This window comes from Bufo gargarizans, chromosome 6, assembly GCF_014858855.1.
Source record: "Bufo gargarizans isolate SCDJY-AF-19 chromosome 6, ASM1485885v1, whole genome shotgun sequence".
Lineage (NCBI taxonomy): Eukaryota > Metazoa > Chordata > Amphibia > Anura > Bufonidae > Bufo > Bufo gargarizans.
Window position 1 is genome coordinate 20,091,840 of NC_058085.1, and position 26,311 is coordinate 20,118,150.

Genomic DNA, 26,311 nt, shown 5'->3' on the forward strand with positions numbered 1-26,311 from the left:
CTGTGCCATAGGCTTATACATAACTATATAAGACATTGTCAAATATTTTTAAAGAGAGCTATCTCTGGAAAATTGGTACTTATAAAAACTGTCACCTATGGATACATCTGATATGCATCTTCACCCTTTATTCCACACCGGGTTTTATATGCAACGGCCCAAACAAGCTGTCAGATCCATTCCAGATCTTCTCCAGATTCTATCCAATTACAGAGGATTTCGGGTATAAAAAGGGGTATATCCCCCTCTGTGGGTTACCACTGAGGAAAGGGCTAGGAAAAGACCCCGAAAAGCGTCTGTTTTTTTAAAAGACCCGCACATCAGCTGATGGACGTCCTGACCCTAATAACCTGAATTGAGGATTTTACCCTGATATACTTTTGGCATCTAGCGAATAATCTGACCCTTACATCGATAGAGTCACAATCAAAGCTCCCGTTACATCGGAGAATCTCTACACTGAGGGCTGTCAACTCGCTCACACTGCTCCTGCGGAATCACTACTAACGGGTACCGCCGAATCTGACACCATTAGCCACGTGGGACGCCACTGTGTGCTCTAGTCAGACGGCAATTGCAAGTGTGATTTTCATTTTGCCATACAGGGGATACTGATCGAACATGTGGTTATAATCGAAAAGTATAATCGAAAGAAAATATCGAATTTTAGTCCAGACATTAATTCGAGCATTAGAATATCTATTCGATATAAACTAATCTTCGATTTTCGTACCGTCGATCATATAACATCGAACTGTTAGCGATTTTTTTATTCTATGAGGACATATTCATTTACCTAAGTTGTATTAAGAACCCTTTGCATGCCATTGTATATCCAGCTATTTATTTATGATGCTGTTCTTAATCTGAATATTTTTGATATTGAATATTTTATTACTTATTGTGTTTTTTGTGATATTGTTTATCTGAATTTGATCTACAAATTGGTGTAATAAATATTAACATTAGTATTTTTGAATCAGTCCCTGTGTGGTCCATTTGGAGAGTGCTCAGCCTCTCTATATTTTACATTTTCCTTTTGACTGGGTGAGTCATTAGGCTTAGCAGCACCCACTCATAGCTACAGGTGCTAGTGAGCCACCATACTCTTTATATCACTCTTTATAACAATCTAACTAACATTGTCCTAGGGGGAGCACCTGGAGGGATTTTTTTTTAGCTGGAATCCTGTGCGCTCTTTCCACACAGAAAGAGGGCGAAAGGGATTCTATCCCAATCAGTGGCGTACCTCCAATAGAGGCAGACCACGCAGCTGCTATGGGGCCCCTGGGGGAAGGGGGCCCGCAGGGGAGGATAGGCCCCGCCCACTAATTACACTTGTATGGCTACCTGAGAAAGTAAGAGGTGGAGAAGGACCTTTGGTGATGTCATCAACCATGTGACCAGTGCAGGAAGCCAATGAATAGCAGAGCAGCAGAAGTCTAAAGGACCTTTGGTGATGTCATCAACCATGTGACCAGTGCAGGAAGCCAATGAATAGCAGAGCAGCAGAAGTCTAAAGGACCTTTGGTGATGTCATCAACCATGTGACCAGTGCAGAAAGCCAATAAATAGCAGAGCAGCAGAAGTCTAAAGGACCTTTGGTGATGTCATCATCGTCTGACCAGTGCATAGGACTGGTGAAAGACCTGTGGCATATCACTGTGAGGGGGCGGAGCTTCTGTGTGGTGCCTGGAGGAGAGGTTAGTGGTGTTCTGGGATAACCCATAACATCCTAGAAAAGCTGGGAGTTGTAGTTCTCTCTTATACCCCCTGGAATGTATACTGATGCCCCATAATAAGTCTGGCCATACTGGGGGTTATAGTTATTTATTTTTAAAGCTCTTACCTGGTACAACTAGATGATGTCCTATAATCTGGACATGCTGAGAGTTGTAGTTCTCTTTTCTTAGGCTGGATTCTCATCACAGTTTAGTTTTCCGTTTTGCATGCAGGACTTTTTTCTGTCTAAAATAACGGATCTCCGACAGAAATGGCATAAATGGATGCCAAATGTGCAGAACTGATGCTTGAAATACAGGATCATTTTTTTCTTTATTTTTCCGTTCATCTGACGGATCAGAAGAACTGAAAACTAAACGGTGATATGAACCCGGCCTAATACTCTGTGTAATGTCTGCTTGTATCTGATCATAACAGCCTGGACATGCTGGAAATTGTAGTTCTCTCCACTTTCACCTCTCCCTGTGTTGCTCCCTAATTTCCAATAATAATCTGGTGATAATGAGACTTGTAGTTCCCTTGTCACTATTATAATGTTCTGCAGCAGCTGAGGTGTGTATTACTTGTTCACTTCTGTGCTGGTGACGGTCGCTGTTCTGCTGTCATAGGAGCAAATCAGCGAAAATCACTGCAGTTCCGGATCTGGCACTTCATGGACGACAACACCCGACGGATTCCGCTGACTATGATGAGATGTCAGGTTTCCATCTTCCAGGCTATAAAATTGTGTCCAGCATTTATGACCTGATCCACGAATGAGGCCCCAACACAGATGTGAACGAAGCTTTATATGTTCTGCAGCAGCTGAGGTATGCATTAGGAGGTTCTGACAGTTCATAAGGCAAGGGGGGATATGGTGGCACTGGTATACTATTATGCCAGCACCACCATAGCCCACCCCCCCTGAGCTGTGCCTGTGTGCTGCTTATAGTGGACAGTGCCCTCAGACAATGAATGGGGACAATCAAAAGTGTTTTTTTTTCCGGTATTGAGACCCTATGACGGATCTCAATACCGGAAAATAGAAACGCAAGTGTGAAAGTAGCTCCTAATGTCTACACGGCTGCAACTGCTGGGGGTATGGCAGGGGAGAAGCCAGGGCAGGTGGTGGGATGGGCCAGTGGACGGAGTTAGTGGGGCCCCATTAAGATTCTTGCTATGGGGCCCAATGATTTCTATGTACGCCCCTGATCCCAATATTGGTTACCAACCAACTTTGTACGAACTCTTCCACTACATCCCCTTCAGCCCCCTCCGGGAATCCTATCAACCTCAAGTTAAATCTCCTGGACGTGTCCTCCAGGGAGGCCAATTTGTCTGTCAGTAATGTATTCTCAAGTTCCAAAGTCTTGGCTTTCCCTGAGGTCACCTCTGGTCCCCTTTTCATTTCCTTAGTGAACCCCTGCAGCTCCTTAACTTTATCCCTTATCTTGTTCATTTCATCTTTTATAAGGGAAATATCTGATTGTACCGAAGCAACCTTTGAAGCGAACTCCCTCAGTGATTGATTGGATAAATTGACTGCTACTAATATGTCCGTCAGTTTATTGTCAATCCCTTCCATCCTATTTTCTCCTCGCATTGCCCCTTCGGTATCACTTACTAGCTCTATTTTATCCGAAATGTCAGGGATACTCAGCGTTTCCTGGGACAACTGTGTTTTCTGGGCCTGTCTTGTCTTATGCGGTGAGTGTTTTTTTTTTTTTTTTTAAATCTATCTACTTTTGCTGAGGGACTATTCGGGCCTGAATTTTTCGGAGATGATTACCCCGTAGATTTCCTGCTAACAGCCTTCGGAGGCATTTTCCCTTACGGAGAAAGACAAAGAAAAAAAAAAAAAAGAGGGGGAGTACCAAACTTATCCTAATTGACAGTACCAAAATTTACAATACTGGTCACAGAACTCCACCTCCTCCTCTGAGAGAGGATAAGGGGAATTGAGGAAGAAATCCTGGGGGCTATAGATACCCAGAGCTGAAATAATTATAAGTAACTAAAGCAAATGGAACAACTTAAAAGATTAATGCTCTAGTATTCAAACACCCCAGGATTAATTACTCAGAGCATTTCTTACATGCAGTTAGAGTAGATTTCTGCATCCTATCTACCCTGCAGGAGCTTCCCCTCCAGACCTTACAAATCCCTCTGATTTCCTTATAGAAAAAGAGAAAAAAAAAAAGAGGAACAAGAAAACAACCCTGCCAGTCTTCACATTACCATTCCTACACTGGTCTAAGCATATGAACTCACAAAGGTTGTTGGGGAAATAGTTAACAGAAATAATTAACCGGGTTAATAGATAATAAAAAAAAAGATTTGTCAGAGTTAGTACTCTAGTGTCCAAACAGGAGAATATTAGTAACTCGTAACTTCATAGGTTAAACTTCAAATAGAAGGATCCAGACGTATATATTCATAGAAACAACAGAGTTATTCAAATAGTAAATTGTTAGAATGGTAGTCGAAAGAGTTAATAAATGATAGGACTCCGAAAGGTTGGCACTCTAATAGCCCAATATATCAAGGTATTAGTTGGACACAGTATTGCCTGCGTCGGTCAAGATAAATTGCAGAACCCTTTCAACTTGTAATAGCTCCCTTCCGACCTAGGCCAAGCCTAAGCAAGATCCTTTAAATTCCCCGCTATGTGCGAGGCCGGCAGTTGCCCCCCAAAAGCAATATAGGTGTAGACACCCCTCAGATCACAGTCCCGGCACCGATATCCAAGCATATAACCTCATCGACAGTGCTAGAGTAACAATTAGTGAATTAGTTAATGCCAAGGAAGCTGCGGGTTACGGTGTTAATACTCTAATGTCCAGGTACTCAGACAATAGTTACGGCACTTCGAGTACTGGCCAGATGGATCTAAATAAACTTTTCCGCTTTTATTGGAATCCTTCCATCCAGGGTCCGCACCAGAACCACAGATTTCGGTCGGATCCACTCTATCTGGTAATAAATTAGTTAGATCAGTGGTTAGCTTTTTGTTATCTGCCTTGACAGTCAGGCCTCCCAACCAGGTTCTGTTCAGCAATAATAACCGGGGGGGCTATCCCGGCTCAGGTCGAATCCCAGCGAGAAATCCCCCCGGACAGACCCACACCGCTCCACTGGGCGAACATTCCAGTGTCAGCACATATGTGCCTAAAGTAAAGAATTCCGATAAAGCAAACTATATCACCTCTAACAACCTTAGCCAAGCCCAAGTCAAGGCGTTAATAGGGCTGCGGAGCTATAGGGCTGTAGAGCTATTGCATATAATGGGGAATAAGTTCACTCATCTGCCCGCCAAGGGCCGCCATTCAGCTCTGAGGTGGGTCTCTCCGGTCGACTCACAGCTTCTCACTGCGAGTAGCAGCTGGCTTTTACTGCGATTAAAGCGATGCCATCGGTCGTACCTTCCACCATCCAGCGTCCAAGGGAGTCCCAGAATCCGACCTCAGCGGCCCTAGGGTAGCGGCTCCTAGGCAGTGGGTAGCTGGCAACCAGGTTCACTCATGGGTAGTACGGAGCACGGCGTGCATGGACCCCTGGGTAGAGGGAGGGGAGGGGACCACACCACGTCTACGTCATCACGTCATGCCGTCCGTGCCCTTCTACGAATGTCTTTAATGTATGATTCCACCTATCATACATCCAAGCAAACTTTTTCTCCTTTAATGCTGCCTCTTGCTCCAAATTTTCTAGCATCTTTGAGGTTGGTTTTCTGGCACGTGATGAACGTCTTAATTCATCTGCTTTGGCTATATTTGTTTGAGGCAAGACTAATGCTGCATCACACTCTTCTACCTCAGAGAGGTTCCCTTGCTCTTCAACTTCTACTCTATCTATCTTTGTATCCTCTAACAGTGGCATGGTAATACTAGGCTCAGATATTTTACTTTAAATGCAATACTAACAATCAATACGAATATTAAGAGTCTTTTCACTTTAAATGCAATACTGACAAATGCAAAAAAAAAATGACTGTCACTTTAAAAACAACAGAGATAAATGCAGGCAATAAATGACTTTCAATTTAAATGCAATAGAGTCCATGTAATACAAACTGTCCTTTGTTTTACTTTAATGTCTTTATCTGAACACTAAAATGTCTCTTTATGCCAAAGCCTACATGCAATGATAAGTAATAAAAGGAAAGCTCTGACCTTATTCTGAAGAGCAGGATACTGCAATCTGAAGGTTGCTGGAACAAATGTCTTACAGGATACTTGTCTTTTCTTGATGTGATGCGATGCTCTGTGCAGACTTGCGATGCTCTGTGCAGACTTGCTCTGCTCTGTGATGACTTGCGATGCGCTGGCTTGGATACGCTGCTGCAGATTTTGAGTCTAGTGGCAGGAAACTAGTTGACTGCAGTATGTGGTCTCTCCATGGATAGCGTTGCAGGCACTCTAGCTCTGGACTTTGGCCTCCCACCATGCGTCTGTCTCTCTCTAGGTATCGCAGAAGAGTTGGCGCTCTTTCTCTGAATATCTTGCCTTTGCCATTCTGCCACTTTAAGAGTTGGCTGTAGTTTGACTAATGCGCACATTCTATGGCCTTTATGGTAGCTCCGCTGAGATGTCTTTGCTTGCTCACTCAGGGAACAGTAGCTTCATGGCGGTATATGCTGGCGCGCCGCTGCTCTAATGCGCTCTTTACTGTGCAAGTTAAGGAGTGCTATCGCTTTGCCCTCTGAGGGCAATAGTTCCAGTGACAGGGGTAGTACTATGAAGTGCCTTTTGCGCTATGGAATTAGAAAATTTTTGGAATCTCTGTCTTTTAGTGTAACCAGACTGTCTATTACTCTGTAATTCCTCTTGTGCCGTTCTATGGAAACAGTAGGTTTAAAGAGCACAGCAAATGCTTCAAATAACTTCTTTAGTAACTTCAACTTTTCTTCACATATAACACTGCCGTTATTTAAGCACTTTATGATCTCTCTGAGAGATATATCTGAGATTTAATCGATAGTTCTACAGATTTGTATGGATTGCTATTTGATTGCCAGGGGCATAGCTATAGGGGAAGCAGCTGCTAGGAGGACTAAAAGATTTGGTCAGGGCCCCCTCAACAGTATTACACAATGAAATTATATACAGTGACCGTATAGAAAGTGTATAAAACTGATGGAACAGCTGCCGGCCCTGGTCTGAGAGAGTGATCTTTACTAGCCTCAGTAATAGGGGGCGGCATGAAAGGAAGGGGTTGCAAAAAAATTACTGGGGGAGGGGGGCCCCATTCAACAATTTGCTGTGGGGCCCTGTCATTTCTAGCTACGCCCCCTGTTGATTGCTATTTGTAGTTTACAATTGTAGCTTGCAATTTGTCGCTTGCAATTTGTATTTGTAGTTTGTATTTGCAATAAGTATGGAATCTGGTTTGTATGCTTGCAATTTGGTGGAACTGTAAGTAAGCACACATACGGTATAACTGGTTCAGTATACAGTTCTAATCACTATATTAACAGTAGGAACATTATATAACTGTTTTAAATACCTATTTTGGCCTGTCTGCTTCCATGAAACACAGCTCTCAGTGGAGTGAATGTCTCTTCAGCTCCTGTATCTAGTGAATAATGATTCTAGCAGCCCAGATTCTTCACCAGTATTCAAGAAATATATGGCATCCCTCACAGGCGCTTTTATCAATATCTGCAATTGCGTCATGCATATAATACGATGATTTAAGAATGGTAGCGTAATGGCACAAAGAGACGCAGCGTTGCATCTGATTGTTTCGGGAGGGGAAAGAAGGTGGATGATATCTCTAACATATCGATTGATACTAGATAAATACCTAGAATCTCACCCACTGACTAGAATGCATAAATGGGAGACAGATGTGGGTGAACTCACGAAAAAGCAATGGGCTGATATATTAGAGGCGGTGCCTGAGTCATCTTTGAGTGAAAGTGGAAGCTTTTGCAATTATTTATTATCCATAGAGTGTACAAGACGCCAGTGTTTTTACACCAAATTGGTCACAGATTAGATGCCAAGTGTCCTCGGTGTGATATGGAACCTGCAGACTTGATAGACATGCTATGGAAATGCACGGTCCTGACTGTATACTGGAGAGAGGTGACTGCTATCATACAAAAAGCCTACTCAGTAAATATTCCACAAGACCCGAAAGTGTGTATCTTAGACTATGTAGCGGAATTGGGTACTGAACACGTGTTCACACTGGCTATAGGCAGACTACTGTATGTGGCTAGGAAGCTGATAGCTCAGCACTGGATACAGGCTGAGCCTCCCACAATCTGGGAATTTAGGTGCAAAGTCAACACTATGATTGTATATGAAAAGGCAGTTTTCCAGAAAAGGGGCTGTCCCAGCAGATTTGAGAATTTATGAGAACCATGGCAGGCACAAATGTGCATGGGTGCTATCTCGGGTAGAAGAAGTATACATGACAGTTAACAACTAAGATACAATAAGACTCATGTTGAATTTTAATTATTGTTGCAAATCAATTTTATTGTATAATGTATTACGCTATGTACATTTGTGTTGTACTCTCTTTTGGAATTAATAAAAAAAAAAGTATCTGATTTTAAAAAAAATCTTTGTTTCCTCTTCTGATTGATTCTTCAGAATTACACCTGAAATGTATTTCAAGAAATGTGTTCCTCTCTAGCGATATACTTTTCATAATCTTTGGATGGTGTGTACAGTATATATGAGTCGTAAGCACTTAAAGGAGTTGTCTCATCTGAGACAATGGGGGCATACTACTAGGATATGACACGGAGAAGGCCAAAGTGGTGGCTGGAGGACTCTGGTCCGGCCAACACACAGCGCTCTCCCCATAGTAGTGAATGGGAGTGCACTGTGCATGAACGGCCACTGTTTCCAGGGCCTGAAATAGCCAATGCCGAGCCAGTGCTGCGCATGCACACTGCACCCTCCACTACTTTTGAGGTTCCTTTTAGGAGATACAGTTGCAAGAAAAAGTATGTGAACCTTTTGGAATGATATGGATTTCTGAACAAATTGGTCATAAAATGTGATCTGATCTTTATCTAAGTCACAACAATAGACAATCACAGTCTGCTTAAACTAATAACACACAAAGAATTAAATGTTAACATGTTTTTATTGAATACACCATGTAAACATTCACAGTGCAGGTGGAAAAAGTATGTGAACCCCTAGACTAATGACATCTCCAAGAGCTAATTGGAGTGAGGTGTCAGCCAACTGGAGTCTCATCAATGAGATGAGATTGGAGGTGTTGGTTACAGCTGCCCTGCCCTATAAAAAACACACACCAGTTCTGGGTTTATATAAGAAGCATTGCCTGATGTGAATGATGCCTCGCACAAAAGAGCTCTCAGAAGACCTACGATTAAGAATTGTTGACTTGCATAAAGCTGGAAAGGGTTATAAAAGTATCTCCAAAAGCCTTGATGTTAATCAGTCCACGGTAAGACAAATTGTCTATAAATGGAGAAAGTTAAGCACTGCTGCTACTCTCCCTAGGAGTGGCCGTCCTGTAAAGATGACCGCAAGAGAACAGCGCAGACTGCTCAATGAGGTAAAGAAGAATCCTAGAGTGTCATCTAAAGACTTACACTATTCTCTGGCATATGCTAACATACCTGTTAGCAAATCTACGATACGTAAAACACTAAACAAGAATGGATTTCGTGGGAGGAGCCACTGCTGTCAAAAAAACCCATTGCTGCACGTTTACAGTTTGCCTAAGAGCACCTGGATGTTCCACAGCAGTACTGGCAAAATATTCTGTGGACAGATGAAACCAAAGTTGAGTTGTTTGGAAGACACACACAACACTATGTGTGGAGAAAAAGAGGCACAGCACACCAACATCAAAACCTCATCCCAACTGTGAAGTGTGGTGGTGGGGGCATCATGGTTTGGGGCTGCTTTGCTGTGTCAGGGCCTGGACGGATTGCTATCATCGAAGGAAAAATGAATTCCCAAGTTTATCAAGACATTTTGCAGGAGAACTTAAGGCCATCTGTCCACCAGCTGAAGCTCAACAAAAGATGGGTGTTGCAACAGGACAACGACCCAAAGCATAGAAGTATATCAACAACAGAATGGCTTAAACAGAAGAAAATACGCCTTCTGGAGAGGCCCAGTCAGAGTCCTGACCTCAACCGATTGAGATGCTGTAGCATGACCTCAAGAAAGCGATTCACACCAGACATCCCAAGAACATTGCTGAACTGAAACAGTTCTGTAAAGAGGAATGGTCAAGAATTACTCCTGACCGTTGTGCACGTCTGATCTGCAACCTAAAGGAAACGTTTGGTGAAAGTTATTGCTGCCAAAGGAGGTTCAACCAGTTATTAAATCCAAGGGTTCACATACTTTTTCCAACTGCACTGTGAATGTTCACATGGCGTGTTCAATAAATACATGGTAACATTTAATTCTTTGTGTGTTATTAGTTTAAGCAGACTGTGATTGTCTATTGTTGTGACTTAGATGAAGATCAGATCGCATTTTATGACTAATTTGTGCAGAAATCCATATCAATCCAATGGGTTCACATACTTTTTCTTGCAACTGTAGGTGTGGGTCACAGTGCTGGGACTGCACCTACCAGACAATAAGGGTATATCCTAGCGAATTGCCCCCATTGTCTCAGATGAGCCAACCCCTTTAATATAAATGCGTGAAAAAATTAAGATAATATGGTGTGGGCCATGCAGTGTTTACTTGAGTGACAGGACTGAGATTTGGAGAGACCTCGGTGTGCAGTGTCCTAGCTGTTGATGCTCGAGTCACAGGATTATTCTTTGGCGCTATATGTAGTTTGTGTAATCGGGAAAGGCTGCAGTATAAGGCTACATTCACACAACAGTGAAAAATGGCACACAGCAGTTTTTAGAATGAATTGAAGTTAATGGCGCTATTCACGTGGCCATTTTTTTTTAGGGCGAGTGAATAGTGGTTGTGAAAAATTGGACATGTCATGCCATATGGACCCCATGTAAATCAATGGGACTATTTTTAATGGCCATTTAGACAGGAGTGCATCCATGTAATGGCCGGTTATTATGGGTACACTAGTGGAAAATGGCCTTTTAGGGGTTAAAATAAAAATAAATTGCCTTATCCGCTTGCACACACAAGGCAAGTCTCTCTTGGTGCTGAAGGACCTGTGCTTCCAACGTGATGACATCACCATGCTCTCCCAGCCTTATTGCTTAGGAGCGCATGGCGACATCAACCCACTGAGAGTGCAGGTCTTTTAGCACCAAATGAAGAGCGACTTTTCTCTACACGTGCAAGTGGATGATTAATTATTACTGATAGGTGGCCACTCTGGGGAACATTATTACTAACTGGGGCCACTATGGGGGACATTATGTATACTGCAGGGATAGGTAATTAAATAAAAAAAGCTAAAAAAAAATCCATCTAAATCATTCTCAAATAATGGCTTTTAAAATGAATGCAAAACGTCCAGATGACTAAGAAAGGGATGCAAAAAATGGTTGAAAAATGGCCTTGAAAAACTGTGTCCGTTTTTTATGACCTTTTTTTTCACGTGTGAATGTAGCCTTAAGAACTCATACAAAAAATTCTCACCACTGAACACCAGATATTTCCTACCTGCCTGTGAACCTTGTAACCCTTAGGCCTCTTTCAGACGGGCATTGCATGAAAATGTGCGGGTGCGTTGCGGGAAAACGCGTGATTTTTCCGCACAAGTGCAAAACATTGTAATGCGTTTTGCACTCACGTGAGAAAAATCGCGCATGTTTGGTACCCAAACCCAAACTTCTTCACAGAAGTTCGGGCTTGGGATCGGTGTTCTGTAGATTGTATTATTTTCCCTTATAACATGGTTATAAGGGAAAATAATAGCATTCTGAATACAGAATGCATAGTACAATAGTGCTGAAGGGGTTAAAAAAATTAAAATTCAAATTTAACTCACCTTAGTCCACTTGATCGCGCAGCCCGGCTTCTCGTCTGTCTCCTTCTTTGCTGAACAGGACCTGTGGTGAACATTCATTGCAGGAACAAGATCTGTGGTGACGTCACTCTGGTCATCACATGATCAAAGATCATGTGATGACTGGAGTGACGTCACCACAGGTCCTGTTGCTGCACACAGCTAAGATGAAGACAGAAGGAGATGCCGGCTGCGCGAGCAAGTGTATTAAGGTAAGTTAAACATTTTTTATTTTTTTTTAACCCCTTCAGCACTATTTTACTATGCATTCTGTATTCAGAATGCTATTATTTTCCCTTATAACCATGTTATAAGGGAAAATAATAATGATCGGGTCTCCATCCCAATCGTCTCCTAGCAACCGTGCGTGAAAATCGCACCGCATCCGCACTTGCTTTCATTCACTTCTATGGGCCGTGAAAAACGCAGAATATAGAGCATGCTGCAATTTTCACGCAACGCACATGTGATGCGTGAAAATAACCGATCATGTGAACAGCCCTATATAAATGAATGGGTCGGGATTCAGTGCGGATGCAATGCATTCAACTCGCGCATCACAGTTCTGGAATATATTGGATAGCACGGTCATGATGCTGCCAGTGTTATCCAATACATTCCAGAACTGTAAGGGTTACATAGCATCATAAATCAATACAATGCTATGCAACCCCGTTAGTGCACTAAGGGGGCATTCAGCGATAGGAAATGTTTTATTTATAAATGACTGATTGGGTGGGGGTTGCATGGAAGTTGGTCAAAGTGGAAGCCAACCTGGCCTAGTTATGGTCCTTGGTCTACTAATAGATTGTGGTCTGTTTGGCCACCACAGTTTTAGTCAATTCAGACTTGAATTTTATGCCATGTCTTTTTTTTATATAGAAAAGTTATAAAATTTCTATGCAATTTTATGGTATATTATTCATCAATAATAAAATGTGTTTTTTATTTTTGGCAGATGAATGTACCAGGAACTCAGAGAAACATCTGATATCTTTAGATTTTAAAGTAGAGGATTGTGGTATCACACGAGCTACATTTGAAGAGCATGCCAATATCCAAGCTATACCCTCATCCAATCACAGCAACAATGCATCATTTGATCCTTTTAAACAAGTCCAATCTTCTAATTCATCACAGACTGAAACACAGAATAAAAGTCACAGAAAAGGTGTTAAACATCAAACAGCTCACATAAGAGGGAAGCCATTTTCATGTTCAGAATGTGGGAAATGTTTTAACCGTAAATCGGCTATTGCTAAACATCAGAGAATTCACACAGGAGAGAAGCCATTTTCATGTTCAGAATGTGGGAAATGTTTTTACAATAAATCAGATGTTCTTATACACCATAGAATTCACACAGGAGAGAAGCCATTTTCATGTTCAGAATGTGGGAAATGTTTTAACCATAAATCACATCTTGTTGCACATCAGAGAATTCACACAGGGGAGAGGCCATTTTCATGTTCAGAATGTGAGAAATGTTTTAATCATAAATCACATCTTGTTGAACATCAGAGAATTCACACAGGGGAGAAGCCATTTTCATGTTCAGAATGTGGGAAATGTTTTAGCCGTAAATCATATCTTGTTAAACATCAGGGAATTCACATAGGATAGAAGCCATTTTCATGTTCAGAATGTGATATGTATTTCAACCATAAATCATCTCTTAGTAACATCAGAAAATCCACATATAAGAGAAGCCATCTTCATGCTTAACCCGTTTGTGACCTCCCTTATGTGTTTTTATGGTGGTCACTAACTGGCTTCACTCCTTCAGATACTACTTTTTACAGGGAGATAAAACAGCGCCTTGCATTCAGTTACCAGAGGTAGCTGAGGGCTGGGAGCGATGATTGGGATCACTGTGAGAGCTCCCCAAACAAACATAGTCTCCTGTATTGAATGAATATTGGTAATCAAAGGACAGATCCAGTTAAAAGTGAAACTAAGGTGTTTATATATATATATATATATAAATATATATAATCTCCTCTAAACACAAATGTTTGGTGAGAGAAAATTAAAAAAAATATATACTGTGATCGGTATGGGGACCCTCCATTCCTGTAAAACTGCAAATACAGGGGCCTGTATGTGAAAGTCCAAAAAATAGAGCTGGATTCCCACAAGAGCTGGTGTCCAGACATGTGGAAAATGGGGCATCATTCACACTTGTAAATGGCCAGTTATTTGCAGTCAAGTGGAATGACCGATAGGATGTAACATAGTTTATATGGCTTAAAAAATACATCTGTCTATCCAGTTCGGCCTGTTATCCTGCAAGTTGATCCAGAGGAAGGCAAACAAAAAAACTGAAGTAGAAGCCAATTTTCGCCACTTTAGGAGGAAAAAAATTAGTTCCTGACTCCTATCAGAATAACTCCCTTGATCCCTAATACCTGTAGCCTGTAATATTATTACACTCCAGAAATAAATCTTGAACTCTTTTAGTGAACTTACCACCACCACCTCCTCAGGCAGAGAGTTCCATAGTCTCACTGCTCTTACCGTAAAGACTCCTCTTCTATGTTTGTGTACAAACCTTCTTTCGTCAAGACGCAGTGGGTGTCCCCTGGTTACAGTCACAGTCCTGGGGATAGATAGATGATGGGAGAGATCTCTGTACGGACCCCTGATATATTTATACATAGTTATTAGATCTGCTATGTCGTCTTTTTTCTAAAGTGAATAACCCTAATTTTGATAATCTTTCAGGGTACTGTTGTTGCCCCATTCCAGTTATTACTTTAGTTGCCCTCCTCTGAACCCTAGTCAGCTCTGCTATGTCTGCTTTGTTCACATGAGCCGAGAACTGTACACAGTACTTTATGAGTAGTTTGACTAGTGGCTTGTAAAGTGGCAGGACTATGTTCTCATCACGGGCATCTATGCTACTTTTGATGCAACCCATTATCTAATTGCCCTTGGCAGCAGCTGCCTGACATTGGTTTCTATAGCCTAGTATGCTGTTCACTAAAATTCCTAGGTCCTTTTTCCATGTCAGTGTTTTACCATTTAGTATGTACTGGTGACTGGAATTATTCCTACCCATGTGCATAACCTTACATTTCTCAGTGTTAAACCTCATCTGCCACTTATCTGCCCAAGCCTCCAATCTATCCAGATCCCTCTGTAGCAGTATACTGTCCTCTTTTATTTTAATTACTTTGCACAGTTTAGTGTCATCTGCACAAATTGATACTTTACTATGCAAGCCTTCTACAAGATCATTAATAAATATATTGAAGAGAATATGGCCCAATACTGACCCCTGAGGTACTCCACTAGTGACGGTGACCCAATCTGAGTGTGTACCATTATTAACCACCCTCTCTTTTCTATCATTGAGCCTGTTACTTACCCACATACAGACGTTTTCTCCCAATCCGAGCATTCTCATTTTATATACCAACCTTTTATGTGGTACAGTGTCAAATGCTTTAGAGAAGTCCAGATATACGACATCCATTGTTTCGCCGCTGTCAAGTCTAGAACTTACCTCCTCATAGAAACTGATTAAATTAGTTTGACATGACCGAACCCTCATGAAGCCATGCTGATATGGCGTTATTTGCTTATTTTCATTGAGGTACTCCATGATAGCATCTCTTAGAAAACCTTCAAACAGTTTACACACGACAAATGTCGTCCCTCTAGTCGGGCCCTGAACCAGTTGAGAAAGGTAATTGTCTTTGGTTATTGCCAATAACCTGTTTCCTATGAGATGTACAGGTTACAGTTTCCCACTCTATATCTGGGTAATTGAAGTCCCCGATAATAACCACCTCATTATGATTTGCCGCTTTGTCTATCTCGTTTAGTAGTAGATTTTCTGTGGACTCTGGTATATTAGGCTTATAATAAACTCCTATTATTATTTTATTATAGTTTTTATTTTTTCTCCATGTATTTCTACCCACAGTGACTGCACATGTTCATGTCCCTCACTTATATCTTCTCGGACTGTGGGCTTTAGACAGGACTTTACATACAGGCAAGACCCCTCCCCCTCTCCGGTTTTGGCGATTCTTTCTAAACAGACTGTAACCCTGTACATTAACCGCCCAGTCATTATCCAGCCATGTCTCAGTTATTCTCACTATGTCATAGTCCTCCTTACATATCACTAATTCTAGTTCCCCAGTTTTATTAGTCAGGCTTCTGGCATTGGTATACATACAATTAAGAGGTTTATGTATATATTTTTACCCTACACCTTTCCTTTTGAACTGTTCTACTCCCTCCTTCCATTTTCCCCCCAGTTCTATTACCTTGCCCCAGGTCTCTATCTGCACTAGCTTCCCCTTTTATAACGTAATTACCCCCCCAGTCCCCAGTTTAAACACTCCTCCAACCTTCTAGCCATCTTCTCCCCCAAAACAGCCGCCCCTTCCCCATGGAGGTGCAGGCCATTCCTACGATAGAGCCTGTAGCCAACAGAGAAGTTGGCCCAGTTCTCCAGGAACCCAAACCACTCCTTCCTACACCAGTTCTTGAGCCACTTGAAAACCAGGGCCTGATATAAAAGGATAACAATCTGCCTATTCCAGCCCCGGTCTGTTCTATCCCTATAAGTATTTGTAACATTAAAAAAAATATCAGCTCTGGTCATACTGGGCACATTTCATCAGTAATGTGCAAGTTCTCCCAAAAAGTGATCCAGGCTAGGATTGCCTAATTACATAGAAGCCATTACTCGTCTTCCTAGAGAATTATCTTCTTAATCTGCACACCCTGACCAAAATGGACCTGTAGATAACTCCAACAAGTGGGATCCCCGCCACCCCTGTATTTGTAGAAGTCATATGGTTTACTCATCTCACATAAATTTACCAGTGGGTGAATCCTTGGTTAATTTTTGCTGTCCCACCAGCTCTGGATTTTTTTGTTTTATAATTGAAGATAATATGATATAAAATATATTTATTGGATATGTTCCATTTGTGACCATTTTGAGTTAAGAGTTTGTGTGTTAACCCTGCTACATCTGTTCTTCTAGAAGTAATGACGATAGCTCGGATGGGGGGGGGTGTAGTGATCCTTTACTGTTCTCATGGATGGTTTTGGACGCTGCCCCTTAATATATTCTGTCGGTGATTGCTTGTTCTGTCTTTCTTGGTTTCTATCTTGCTAGGCAGGGCCGTTATGCTGCACAAGCTTCTCTTGCCACATTTGCATGCCTCAGTTATAAAGAAAATCTGCAAAATGAAAAAAAAATATGTAAATGTCCCACCGGCCAAACTATATTTTAAAACTATCAAAATATATCATAAAATACAAGTGAGAATAAAATGGAAAAATAGTCTACACCTGCCGAAACCGTCAGCATAGTCGGCCGTTTCACATGAAACAAAAAAAAACTATTAATATGACCAAAACGGGGATGCAATTTTAACTATTGTCAATTTGCATATTTAAAGAATACGCAGCTCTGGAGTTTGAAATGATGCTTGGACCATCAAACAGCCCCATGCTCTAAATGACTATAATGTGTATGTCATTAATGGGGTTTTACAGTAATGTGCTCTCGATGGCCTGTTGTCAGGATAGGCCATAAGTATCATATTGGTGGGGGGTTTGACAGCTGGCATCCCCACCAATCAGTTGGTCTACAGTAACTGTGGCACCTGAACTCCACAGATCCATCTTGTGCCTTAGACAGATGTGGTGACCAATCTCTTCAGTTGAAGCAACTCCGACTTAACCGGATTCATCCACTACACCATATTGGAAACGTTTTAGCAATTCATATCATTTTAAGGGTTAACAAAGTGATTTTAGTTGGCTTGGGTAATAAAGCACAACTGCAGAGAACGTCTGGGTCAACAGTTTATAGAACGTCCTGCCTCATCATCCTGTCATATTCTATAGAAACCTCCTGTTATATGTTCTGTGCAAAGTATCGACTAACCTGCCTAGTTATAGAGATTATTATTATATAGCTTACCTCTTTATTTATTGCTTACATAAGGAACCTTATATAAAGCCTGGACTCCTAGTATATCAGACAGCTGCTTAGAAGAGCTTGTCACCATTGTATCGTGTGTTATCTGGTTGTCTCACTGTCAGCAGGAAATAAAGATTGCCTACCTTCTGATTCAGATAACTTTATTCTTCAATTGATAGATATTTAAAATAAAACTAAGTGAATGGAAATATATTTCTGGTAAAGCTTTTGAATATATATATATATGTGTGTGGAGTTAGGATTTAATGCTTACCCATTTGCTCAGGTGAAGGGAATTGGCAGAGGAAACAGGCTCCAAAGGTGGCCGTGCTTCAAAGCAGACCCTGTGGTTACATGTCACACTCGGCTCAGACAAGCTGGAAGCTCAGCTCCACTGATGGGGGCTTAGTTGGTCAACAACTATAAAGAAACTCCCCAGACATCATGGAACCAGGAGTTCATAAAAAATTATGAACTGCCCATACATCTCATAAATACACCGTTCATATCTTTGAGACCCAGGGACTGAGACAGACTTTTGCCTGTGGGACATAGGGAAGGGGAGATACGGAGAACTCCTTCCAGTAAGGAGCTAGGATCCATAATGGGTTTTTGGATCTCTGGCTGCCAAGCCAAAAAGGCGGGCGAGTGTGATCCTCCCAGGGATGGGGGAGGGTGACCTCCTAAAGTTTAGGTGCCTGTGCAGGACAGAGGTGATTGTCTTTCTCTGAAGGGAGGTCACGGGGTGTCATGTTTGGAGAGACCTAGAAACTCTCTGTCCTCACTGCCGCCCATGTGACTACAGCTGAGGATTATATCATCCAAGAATTCTACAAGATTACAACTTTAATGGACCACATATGTATCTGGTAACTGACTTTTATCTGTTAACTCTCACTGTATCATCACCTGTATTTTCATAGCTGACCATTGTATATAATCTGTGTAGATAGTGTTATGTCTAGTGCACCCTTAACCGCCTCCGGACCGCCTAACGCAGGATCGCGTTCCGGAGGCGGCTCACTCAGGCAGAGTCACGCATCTATGCGTCATCTCGCGAGATTACGCTCACAGCCGGCCCGCGCATGTGCATCGCGGGCCTGCAAAACTTCGAGGGGGGTTGCATCATTATCAGCCTGCCAGCCAATGATCATCGCTGGCAGGCTGATGATTTAAAAAAAATCTAATCAGAAGCCAGTTAACACTATATTTATAAATATATAAGATGTTAAATGGCTTCTCTGCTCCTCTGCTGGTCCTTTGCGTCGGTTGGTCTCAGCAGAGGAGCACAGTTCACAGTGAGTAGCCACCAAACACTTCACTTAGCCCCAGATCACCCCCCAGCACCCCAATTAACCCTTGATCGCCCCTGTCAATCACCTAGTGAAAGTGAAAAAAGTGTTTAGTGTAAACTGTCATATATTATTTTTTTTTTCACTGGTATTGACTGATAGGTTTTAGGATAGTTTAGGCCCCTTGGTTAGGTAGTTAGCAATCGTTTAGCGCCCAGCCCACCACACCGCAGTCACTGATTCGCTGATTAGCGTATCGCTAATCAGCATTTGTACTTTTATAGTATCTGTAAGTGATCAAAACTGATCACAGTCAGATCTATAATAGTATTAGTGTCACCTTAGCTCGCCCTCCACCCAAAACGCAGTGTTTGCCCGAACAACATGGTGAAGTGGCGAGCACCAGAAGGGCAGTTGAAGCTGGTACGGTGGCTTGTGCAATAGTTACCCCGTCGCAGCCACCGCACAGACAGGCCTGTAGACCCCCTAGAGCCCCTGGAGTTCGGGTTCTCAGCTCAGATCGGTTCGGCCCTGGGATTTTTTTAGCTGTTCTTGACTGCGGAGCTCTTGGACATAGTCGTGGCAGAAACAAATCGGTATGCCACTCAATTTATAGCCGCCAACCCGGGAAGCTATTATGCCCAGCCTTTCCGGTGGAAACCCGTCCAAGTTTCCGAATTAATTTTTTTTTTCTGGGCCTTCTCCTCAACATGGGTCTAACCAAAAAGCATGAATTGCGGTCATATTGGTCCACGAACCCAATTCATCACATGCCCGTGTTCTCTGCTGCAATGTCCAGGGCACGATTTGAGGCCATCCTGCGTTTCCTGCACTTTAGCGATAACACCACCTCCCGTCCCAGAGGCCACCCAGCTTTTGACCGGCTCCACAAAATTCGGCCCCTCATAGACCACTTCAACAACAAATTTGCAGATTTGTATAACCCTGAGCAAAACATCTGCATAGACGAGTCCCTTATACATTTTTACCGGGCGCCTTGGCTTCAAACAATACATCCCAAGCAAGCGCGCCCGGTATGGGGTCAAATTGTATGAGCTCTGTGAAAGGGCCACAGGCTATACCCACAAATTTCGGATCTATGAGGGTAAAGATCAGACCCTGGAGCCGGTCGGTTGCCCTGACTACCTTGGGAGCAGTGGAAAGACAGTCTGGGACTTGGTAAGCGTAAAAGTGTAGAAGCAGCACCTTATGGTCTCAAGATAATGCGTTGATCAATGCAGCAGCCTAGCCGTAGGCCCTTGATCCATCAGGCCTTGGAATACATGTGTAGAAAGGAAGATGGCTCCGGCAGCATGTAGCAGTATCCAAATTTTCTTTATTCGTACCTCCAGACACAAATGGCAACGTTTCGACTGTTCACCAGTCTTTATCAAGCCTAATGACATCAGTGTTGGTAGGCATATAAATACCCCCCCCACATTAAAAAACACACCCCACATTGCATCAACATAGCCAATTACTATAATGGAAAGAGTCTGTGCAAGTTGCTACTTACTAAAGCCGGCATGGCCTCCATCTCCGTCATGTGCGCCACGGCGTGTTATGACCTCCAATGCGCAGTCGCGGCTCACCGGCTTCGCATGCCGGAAGTGTCATCCGTCACCATGACTACGGCCGGCACTGACGTCTCCAGCCAATGAGTAGCTAGAAGCAAACACTGTTGTCATCGCCTGCGCGACTCTCACGTGACAACCCATATGGTGCGCACAGCCGTGCGTCAATCTCATAGGTCACATGGATAGTGCAGCCAATGGAGACACAGTGCAAACACCGGAGCCATGGTAACCGCAACGCCGCGACCAGCGCAACTTAACATAAGGAGATGTGCATAATCCATATGATAGCATGTACATAGTCAATGCACACAGGTGGCTTGATTGATATTGCCAAATCAAGATCACAATAGTGATCGCCACATTCTCACTAGACAATCAGAGTATGTACATGCACATATCAAACGGAGGTGGAGACCATGTACAGCGCAGCATCCCGCAACCATGCAAGATCGTTATGTATAATACATTTTCCAAAATATCACCCATCAGATGTAATGGAAGGCATTTTATCATGCAAATATAACAATCTCTATGTTAGGGATGTGTTAACACATATAAAAATTAATTATAAAAAATTAATAATGATGTCCCTATACCGAAGAGGACCATTCAGCGACCCGCATCAGTCGATGGATGTGACATTGAACTCCAAGTTTAACCCATAAGGTTGAAGGGATCTAAGGGTGTGGATCCACTTGAGTTCCTTTTTCCTAAGAATCACCTTCCTGTCACCACCCCTTCTCAGATACCCAACGCTGTCAATTACTCGAAATCTTAGTTGATTAATAGCATGTTTACAATCGATGAAATGTTTAGCAACCGGTTTGTCAATAGCTCCTGTTCTGATAGTGCTCTTATGCTTATTAATTCTTTCCCTCAGTTCCATTGTGGTTTCACCCACATATATTAGGCTACATGGACACTGTATCATGTAAACCACATCTGTGGATTTGCATGTGAAGTGTCCCTTAATCTTAAACCGTTTACCACTATAAGGATGCGTAAAACCATCGCCTCTCATGATGCAACTGCAGTTGCAGCAGGAGAGGCAAGGGAAGTTACCATTCTTAAGTGGTGCCAATCTTTTCTGTTTGTCTAAATCCTTACCCCCTATATCCGCTTTGACCAATCTGTCGCGTAAATTACGGGTCCGTTTGTATGCCATCATTGGGGGGACAGAAAACTCCTTAACTGTTGGCAGACCTTTTTAAGTTCCCCCTCGGTTGATATCTTGAAACGCAAAGCTGAACAAGATCTTAAGAGATTAAATACCATGGAGTTACATCTAATTACTCTGAGAGAGTATTATAAACAGCAAAGAATACCAAGGGGCCTCAGGTCCAATCTTCGCCCGAATTTATTTCCTACCAACGGCGACTTTTGCAAAGCTTTTGAAGCGATAAATAACCAATACTCTTTCGAGTTGATGCTGCTCAATATAGATTTTCTACAAAAAGAGGTGGATAACCTGAAGAAAATCACAACCGATTTGGAAATCCAGATTTGGGACCTGGTGAGTGTCGAGGAGTTTACAACTTACAAAGAAAAGACGACTCAACACGTTATGCGGCATAAATCGGAGGTTGAACACATTAAAAGGGATAAGTGGCACAGAGACTTAGATGATTACCAATCCGGTAAAGTATACAATTGGCAGACATCTCAACCACAAAGATTTAACAGGCGTAGACGTGGGAAACGCTTTGATCAAGGCAAATTCGGTTTCAGCACTGGTGAGTCCGATTCCGCTGATGAGTCAGGTGCGTCCAATAATTTTTAGGCCATGGCCGAAAAAGAGGCGAGGGCGATACAGAAGGGGTGGTAGGAGACACCATCGATCCAGCAAGGGCCCTTCCCCCAATACCAATGGAGGCCTCTTCCCATTCACAGGGGAGAATAACGAGACGCGGGCTGCGGAAATGAACTTAGTTGTGAACATTTCATCTTCTCAACTTGACAATATACAAACCAGTGTATTGAGCCGGGGCCTGACATTTTGCCCCACATCCCCACGGGACTGGTTCGAACTTGAGCTGGACTTACAAAAGTTCTTTAGACGCCTTAGATTGAAAGCTTTTTTCTCAACGAGAGATATTGATACATCTAATTGTCAACCAATTGCATCCACTGATATGCTTATGTGTAAAGATTTTGATTTACGTAACAAAAGTCATTTTTCGCCGCCGCAAAACAATCATGTGGTTGAAACATATATCAGCTTTGTCAGGAAACGAATTGACCAATTGAGGGAGGGCAGCACTGACCAGTTCAGGCATAATCTGTCCCATGCTGAGAGGCGGGCTTTGTCTGAACTGGAACAGAATAAAAAATTGACGATCAAGCCAGCTGACAAGGGGGGTGCCGTGGTCGTCATGGATACCTATAAATATATTAATGAGATCATACGACAGGTAGGGGACGTTAATGTCTACGAGATATTGAACAAGGATCCTAAGTTTGATATAGCATGTGTTATAGGGGTATTATTGGATGAGGCACTTAGTCAAGGAGTCATCGATGATGAACTATATAATTTTCTGCATGTGAGCCATCCGATTACCCCTGTAATATATGTTCTACCAAAGATCCACAAGAGTTTGGTGGATCCCCCTGGCCGACCTATTGTGTCGGGCAGGGGTTCCATCTTTAATCCCATATCCATCTTTTTGGATAAGGTATTGCGGATCCATGCGACCACGGCCCCCTCCTATATCAGAGATACTGGCCATTTCTTGACGAAGCTGAATTCACTTGTTTTTCCTGCGGAATTTTTACTTGTAAGTTTTGATGTTGTATCGTTGTATACATCCATCGACCACTCTTATGGTTTAAATGTCGTCGATGTGGCCCTGGCCAGCACGGAACTCTCTCCTGGGGCGCGCCGGCTGATCCTCACCCTCCTGGAGGTGGTCCTGAGGAGAAATTACTTTCTCTTCGGGGACACCTTCTACCAACAAAAGCGGGGTGTGGCGATGGGGTCTAATATGGCCCCCACCTACGCTAACATCTTCATGGCGGAGGTCGAGGATCGGCTAGTGTATCGCTCCACATTCTTTGAGAGAGTTCTGTGCTGGTGGCGCTACATCGACGACATTTTCCTGATTTGGACAGGCACTATACCTGAACTGGAGGATTTCCATGTGCACCTGAACTCTGGGGTCCGGGACCTGCAGTTCACCGTGATGCATTCTGCCCCTGAGCTGCAGTTCCTTGATGTCCGGGTTCAGGTGCACAATGGAAGGATCAGCACTGATCTGTTCCAGAAACCTACAGATAGGAATACCCTACTAATGTACGATAGCAATCACCCTCAGACCATGGTGAACTCTCTCCCGTGGAGCCAACTACTCAGGGTACGTCGTATCGTATCCGATGACACCCAGTTTGACTACAGAATGGATGAGATGTGTATGAAATTTTCAAAGAGAGGCTACCCCAATAAATTAATCAACCGTACCAAACATAGGATTATATCCATGAAACGTGGGTCTACATTGGTGAGGAAACCACAGAAACAAGAGTCTGCCCGTATCCCTTTTGTGTCCACCTTTGGGGGTGACAGCAGCAATATTGCTGCCATCCTACGTCAGGATTGGCAGATCCTTCAGAAAGGACTGCCAACAGTTAAGGAGTTTTCTGTCCCCCCAATGATGGCATACAAACGGACCCGTAATTTACGCGACAGATTGGTCAAAGCGGATATAGGGGGTAAGGATTTAGACAAACAGAAAAGATTGGCACCACTTAAGAATAGTAACTTCCCTTGCCTCTCCTGCTGCAACTGCAGTTGCATCATGAGAGGCGATGGTTTTACGCATCCTTATAGTGGTAAACGGTTTAAGATTAAGGGACACTTCACATGCAAATCCACAGATGTGGTTTACATGATACAGTGTCCATGTAGCCTAATATATGTGGGTGAAACCACAATGGAACTGAGGGAAAGAATTAATAAGCATAAGAGCACTATCAGAACAGGAGCTATTGACAAACCGGTTGCTAAACATTTCATCGATTGTAAACATGCTATTAATCAACTAAGATTTCGAGTAATTGACAGCGTTGGGTATCTGAGAAGGGGTGGTGACAGGAAGGTGATTCTTAGGAAAAAGGAACTCAAGTGGATCCACACCCTTAGATCCCTTCAACCTTATGGGTTAAACTTGGAGTTTAATGTCACATCCATCGACTGATGCGGGTCGCTGAATGGTCCTCTTCGGTATAGGGACATCATTATTAATTTTTTATAATTAATTTTTTATATGTGTTAACACATCCCTAACATAGAGATTGTTATATTTGCATGATAAAATGCCTTCCATTACATCTGATGGGTGATATTTTGGAAAATGTATTATACATAACGATCTTGCATGGTTGCGGGATGCTGCGCTGTACATGGTCTCCACCTCCGTTTGATATGTGCATGTACATACTCTGATTGTCTAGTGAGAATGTGGCGATCACTATTGTGATCTTGATTTGGCAATATCAATCAAGCCACCTGTGTGCATTGACTATGTACATGCTATCATATGGATTATGCACATCTCCTTATGTTAAGTTGCGCTGGTCGCGGCGTTGCGGTTACCATGGCTCCGGTGTTTGCACTGTGTCTCCATTGGCTGCGCTATCCATGTGACCTATGAGATTGACGCACGACTGTGCGCACCATATGGGTTGTCACGTGAGAGTCGCGCAGGCGATGACAACAGTGTTTGCTTCTAGCTACTCATTGGCTGGAGACGTCAGTGCCGGCCGTAGTCATGGTGACGGATGACACTTCCGGCATGCGAAGCCGGTGAGCCGCGACTGCGCATTGGAGGTGATAACACGCCGTGGCGCACATGACGGAGATGGAGGCCATGCCGGCTTTAGTAAGTAGCAACTTGCACAGACTCTTTCCATTATAGTAATTGGCTATGTTGATGCAATGTGGGGTGTGTTTTTTAATGTGGGGGGGTATTTATATGCCTACCAACACTGATGTCATTAGGCTTGATAAAGACTGGTGAACAGTCGAAACGTTGCCATTTGTGTCTGGAGGTACGAATAAAGAAAGTCTGGGACTTGGTGTCACCCTTATTTGGCAAGGGGTACCATCTTTATGTGGACAATTTCTACACAAGTGTGCCCCTCTTCAGTCATTTGTTCCTAGAACAGATTGGCTGCTGTGGCACCGCGCGAACTAGTCGCCTGGTCTTCCCCAAACGGCTCGTTACCAACCGTCTTGCAAGGGGGGAGAGGGCTGCCTTGTGTAATGAAGAACTGCGCGCGGTGAAATGGAGAGACAAGCGTGACGTTTACATGCTCTCCTCCATTCACGCAGACACGACAATACAAATTGAACGAGCAACCAGTGTCATTGAAAAGCCCCTCTCAGTCCACGACTATAACCTTCACATGGGAGGGGTGGACTTCAATGACCAGATGTTGGCTCCGTATTTCGTTTCCCGATGCACCAGACGCTGGTATAAGAAGGTGTCTGTATATCTAATTCAATTGGCTGCATATAATAGTTTTGTTCTCTACAGTAAGGCTGGGAGAACAGAATCCTTCCTCAAATTTCAGGAAGAGATCATCGAGAACCTCCTGTATCCAGAAGGTTCCATGGCCCCATCCACCAGTGTAGTGACCCGTCTACACGAGCGACATTTCCCCAATGTCGTTGCTGGTACCTCAACCCAACCGTCACCCCGAAAAAGATGTGTCTGTAGCAGGAGTGGAATGAGGCGTGACACCCGCTATTTCTGTCCTGACTGCCCTGACCACCCTGCCCTATACTTTGGAGAGTGTTTCCGGAAGTACCACACACA

At 43.1% G+C, this 26,311-nt stretch overlaps 1 pseudogene; it reads left to right on the forward strand.

Annotated features, from left to right (window-relative positions):
• LOC122940390 overlaps positions 1-26,311 on the forward strand; it is a 1,294,760-nt pseudogene that overhangs the window by 775,705 nt on the left and 492,744 nt on the right.